Raw genomic sequence first — 6,211 nt, 5'->3', positions numbered from 1 at the left:
TTCATTGTAGGCTCTCTTTAATTAATTATTTATTTATGAATTTGAATCAAATTAATTAAAATAAAAATATTCATTTAATATATAACGTGTCCCGACATATCGAAATTTTCTATTTTTGAGAAATGACGTGTCGACGCGTTTTGTTGCATATCGATGCTACTTAGATTGCAGCTATGAAGCACGGACACATTGCATGTGCTTCCGTGTCATGTCCGACATTAGTTAGAGCGTGTCGGATATGTTGACACGCTTGGACACGATCGGACACGCGGTCAACGCGTGTCGGATTTTCCGATACATGATCAAACATGTTTTGACATGCGTGTCCAGAAGATGGAGGGTGGAGGCGAGGGTGAGGGAGCAGAGACGAGGCTGCGAGTGACGACGAGCTTGCGACAGCAAGAGATGATGAGGAGAGGAAGGGGGTCATGCGGTGAGCGGCAAGGAGGAGGAGGAGAAGGAAAAGGAGGGCTAGCTAGGGTTTTTGATAAGAAAACTCAAAAATAATAAAAAGGGGATCTGATGGCATGACCTTTAATTTTGGGGGAGGGGAAGTAACGGCCTATCTGTCACTGTCATGTGGTGGGGGAGGGAAATAAAAGTGTAATAAATTTGGAGGAGGAGGGAAACAGACAAGGGAAAGAAAGGAGCTGGGGGTGTGGGGACTTTTTCCTTAAACGGAAAATTAAATTAATGAGATTAAAAAATAATTTTGAAAAATAAAAATACTGAATTTTGAATAATGATCAATTTTGGTCATTTGTAGAAGATCATGGATTTATTTAAATAAATTGATTTTAATTTCTTATTAATCATTAGTTTCATAAATAACTTTTGTTAAAGTTAAAAACATGTTTCCAAACATAGATACACATTAATTATGAATATATTTTTCGGATTTTCAATGAATTGATTTATTAATATTATTAGTGTAAACTCATTGTAGGCTCTTTTTTAATTAATTATTTATTTATGAATTTGAATCAAATTAATTAAAAATAAAAATATTCATTTAATATATAACGTGTCTCAGCATGTCGAAATTCTCTATTTTTGAGAAATGATGTGTCGACGCGTTGTGTTGCGTGTCGGTGCTACTTAGATAGTAGCTATGAAGCACGGACACATTGCCCATGCCTCCATGTCATGTCCATCACGTGTCGGAGCGTATCGGACACGTTGACACGCTTGGACATAGTCAGACACGCGGTCAACACGTGTCGGATTTTTCGACACATGATCAAACACGTTTTGATATGCGTGTCCAGAAGATGGAGGGTGGAGGCGAGGGTGAGGGAGCAGAGATGAGGCTATGAGCGATGACGAGCTCGTGACGACGCGAGACGACGAGAGACGGAAGAGGAGAGGAAGGCAGTCGTGCAGCAAGCGGTGAGGAGGAGGAGGAGGAGGAGGAGGAAAAGGAGGGCTGGCTAGGATTTTTGATAATAATAAAAAAAAAAAAAAAAAAAGGATCTGTTGGCGTGACTTTTAATTTTGGGGGAGGGGAAGTAACGGCCTATCTATCACTGTCATGTGATGGCGGAGGTAAATAAAAGTGTAATAAATTTGGGGGAGGAGGGAAACAGATGAGGGAAAGAAAGGAGTTGGGGGTGTGGGGACTTTTTCCTTAAACAGAAAAATAAATAAATGAGGTTAAAAAATAATTTTGAATAATGATCAATTTTGGTCATTTGTAGAAGATCATGGGTTTATTTAAATAAATTGATTTTAATTTCTTATTAATCATTAGTTTCATCAATAACTTTTGTTAAAGTTAAAAACATGTTTCCAAACATAAATACACATTAACTATGAATATATTTTTCAAATTTTCAATGAATTGATTTATCAATATTATTAGTGTAAATTTATTGTAGGCTCTTTTTTAATTATTTATTTATTTATGAATTTGAATCAAATTAATTAAAAATAAAAATATTCATTTAATATATAACATGTCCCAACACGTCGAAATTCTCTATTTTTGAGAAATGATGTGTCGACACGTTGTGTTCCGTATCGGTGCTACTTAGATAGCAGCTATGAAGCACGAACACATTGCCCATGCTTCCGTGTCATGTCCGTCACGTGTCGGAGCGTATCGGACACGTTGACACGCTTGGACACAGTCGGACACGCAGTCAACACGTGTCAGATTTTTCGACACATGATCAAATACGTTTTGACATGTGTGTCCAGAAGATGGAGGGTGGAGGCGAGGGTGAGGGAGCAGAAACGAGGCTACGAGCGATGACGAGACGATGAGAGACGGAAGAGGAGAGGAAGGCGGTCGTGCAGCAAGCGGCGAGGAGGAGGAGGAGGAGGAGGTAAAGGAGGGCTGGTTAGGGTTTTTGATAAGAAAATTTAAAAACAAAAAAAAAAAAACAAAAAGGGATCTGATGGCTGGCTTGACTTTTAATTTTGGGAGGAGGGGAAGTAACTGCCTATCTGTCACTGTCATGTGGTGGGGGAGGGAAATAAAAGGGTAATAAATTTGGGGGAGGAGGGTAACAAATGAGGGAAAGAAATGAGTTGGGGGTGTGGGGACTTTTTCTTTAAATGGAAAAATAAATAAATGAGATTAAAAAATAATTTTGAAAAATAAAAATACTGAATTTTGAATAATGATCAATTTTGGTCATTTGTAGAAGATCATGGATTTATTTATATAAATTGATTTTAATTTCTTATTAATCATTAGTTTCATCAATAAGTTTTGTTAAAATTAAAAACATGTTTCCAAACATAGATACACATTGACTATGAATATATTTTTCGGATTTTCAATGAATTGATTTATTAATATTATTAGTGTAAATTCATTGTAGGCTCTTTTTTAATTAATTATTTATTTATGAATTTGAATCAAATTAATTTAATAAAAATATTCATTTAATATATAACGTGTCACAACGTGTGAAAATTCTCTATTTTTGAGAAATAATGTGTCGACGCGTTGTATTGCGTGTCGGTGCTACTTAGATGGCAACTATGAAGCACGAACACGTTGCCCATGCTTCCATGTCATGTCCAACACGTGTCGGAGCATGTCGGACACGTTGACACGCTTGGACACGATCGGACATATGGTCATTGCGTGTCGGATTTTCCGACACATGATCAAACATGTTTTGACATGTGTGTCCAGAAGATGGAGGGTGGAGGCGAGGGTGATGGAGTAGAGACGAGGCTGCGAGCAACGACGAGCTCGTGACGGCGAGAGATGACGAGAGACAGAAGAGGAGAGGAAGGCAGTCATGCAGCGAGGAGGAGGAGAAGGATCAAGAGGAAGAGGAGAGGAAGGGGGTCGTGCGGCGAGAGGTGAGGAGGAGGAGGAAAAGGAGGGATGACTAGGTTTTTTTATAAGAAAACTTAAAAATAATAATAATAATAATAATAAAAGGGATTTGATGGCGTGACTTTTAATTTTGGGGGAGGGGAAGTAACAGCCTATCTATCACTGTCAGGTGGTGGGGGAGGAAAATAAAAGTGTAATAAATTTGGGGTGGAGGGAAACGGATGAGGGAAAGAAAGGAGTTGAGGGTGTGGGGACTTTTTTTCTTAAACGTTAAAATAAATAAATGAGATTAAAAAATAATTTTGAAAAATAAAAATACTGAATTTTGAATAATGATCAATTTTGGTCATTTGTAGAAGATCATGGATTTATTTAATAAATTGATTCTAATTTCTTATTAATCATTAATTTCGTCAATAACTTTTGTTAAAGTTAAAAACTTGTTTCCAAACATAGATACACATTAACTATGAATATGTTTTTTGAATTTTCAATGAATTGATTTATTAATATTATTAGTGTAAATTCAATGTAGTCTCTTTTTTAATTAATTATTTATTTATGAATTTGAATCAAATTAATTAAATAAAAATATTCATTCAATATACAACGTGTCCCAACGTGTCGGAATTTTTTATTTTTAAGAAATGACGCGTCAACGTGTCATGTCGTGTTGCGTGTCGGTGCTACTTAGGGTAGCATCTTCTGCAAAGGTAGATAATTTGCGTTTGAGGAAGATATTGATTAGGAAATTTCGAAAGTTCCTCTGCAATGTCTTCTCATGGCTTGAACTTTCCATCTTCGAGATGCATGGCCAAGAATATCATCCATGTAGATGAGAGTGTGTGGCGTATGGATTGGATCTTCTTGAAGCGCAATGCTTGTTTGGTACTCAATTTGTTGAACCAGGCGAATTCCATTTTTTCCTGGCTTGCACGCAACCTCTTGCAAAATTGGCTTTTACCACTGCATTCGTAGCATCTACTGGATTCCCCCCTGGACGTGCATTCTTCTGTTTTATTCATTGAAGAGGGAATTTGGTGGAGGCATAGAAGGCTGAAATTCTTGCACTTTCCTGGCACATATGCCATTTGGCCAAGGGTACTAAGTACTATTTTTACCCAATTAATATGGAGTCTCGGAATTTTAGGTTCGACTTTCCTTCGTATACATACAAATCGCCTCGCCGCACATATAGAACAGAAGGCACCGCCTCCAGGGTTACCTGAGTGTGAGACACCGAGATTCGAACACGACATCTATCACATCCGATTCCAGCATTTGATCACTTGGTCGATAGTTGGAGGTTAGGGGACAAAGCATTTCACTCTCACCAAATTTTTTGTTGGAGTTATTACACTTTTCAAGCAGACAGAAGATTGGGTGCTTCTCATGTCATGTGTTGGTAGGGAAGGCAAATGAGTGGATCGGGTCGAAAATGGGTCGACCCATATTTGACCCATTTAACCAATTTTGACATATATTCTTGTAGTGTAAATCTAGTGACCCATACCCGACCCGACCCATATCTGACACATATTGCTAAAATCTATTAAGATTCTAGGAAAACTCACTTCTACCATATGCTAATTGGATTAAAACTTCAAATTAAATTAAAAATAGTAAATAAAATAAAATAAAGTTAAAAAAACCTATAAATTGAAATATTTATAAAAAAAAATTAGACTATGCACATGCTTCTCTTATTTTAAGTGAACATATCATTGAATAACTAAAAACCGTAACATGAAAAAAATTAACTAAACCTAAAAAGCTCATTATTGTTAAAACATTTTTAATGCAATACAAATTTTTTAACAATTTTTATGCAATACAAATTTAATGGAAAATTTTTATAATTATTTTAAAAATATTTTTAAAAAAATCAAAATTTTAATTTTTTAAATATGATTTTTATTCCCATTTTGTACTCCTCCAACCAAAACCTACCTTTTGACTGTTTGAGAAGCCATATTCCCAGCGACTGAATATTTATTCCATAAGGGCTTATTCGATCCAATCGTACCACATAATCCTTTAAAGGGTATGCTGAGTGAGTTTCGACTCAGGAGTACTACTAAAGTGTTTCACAAAAGTGCGTTAGCTACAGCATTGCACGGGTTAATATGCACAGCACCTAGTATCCATCATTTCAAAAAAAAAAAAGAGGGAAAAAATATTATTTTTAATTTTTAATAATTATTTTTTATTTTTTCTTCTTCTTCTTCTCCTGGCTCGGCCATGATGACGACCGGCGACCGGCTACAGCGAGATCAAGCTTGCCGGCATTGGGCGAGGCTCGATCTCGTTGATCTAGCGGGCCAAGGCCCCACCCATGCTGGCGAGCTCAAGTCTCGCCTGATTCGACGAGGCTCAAGCCTCGCCAATCGTTGGCAAGGCCAAGCCTCATCGGATCTAGCGAGACTCGAGCTCGCCGGCATCAAGCGAGGCTCGATCTCACCAATCCGGGCGAGGCCGAGGCCCCACCCAATGCCGGCGAGGCTCTTCGTCAACGACCTGCCAGCAAGCTCGAGCCTCGCCCGGCTTGTCGCAGCCGGTGGTCACCGGCGGCTAAGGAGAAAAGGAAAGAAAAATGAAAAGAAAAAAATTGAAATATGAAAAATAATTATAATTTTGATCTTTTATATAAAAAAAAACATTTTTATAAAGTTATAAAAGGCCATGGGTTTAAACTTTAAAGTGAGTTTCCTTTTCTTTCCTAACAACCCATTTATACCCTCTTTTATGTGTTTTATTTTCTCAGATCCATTTTTAACCCATATTTAACTTTCACTTGACCCATTTCTGACTCATATTTAACTTTCATTTGATCTATTTCTGACTCATATTCAACTTTTACTTAACTCTTATATAACCCATTTAACTAAAAATGGGTTATAATATGAGTTTATA

This window comes from Eucalyptus grandis, chromosome 4, assembly GCF_016545825.1.
Source record: "Eucalyptus grandis isolate ANBG69807.140 chromosome 4, ASM1654582v1, whole genome shotgun sequence".
Classification (NCBI taxonomy): domain Eukaryota; kingdom Viridiplantae; phylum Streptophyta; class Magnoliopsida; order Myrtales; family Myrtaceae; genus Eucalyptus; species Eucalyptus grandis.
This window is presented reverse-complemented; position numbering follows the sequence as displayed.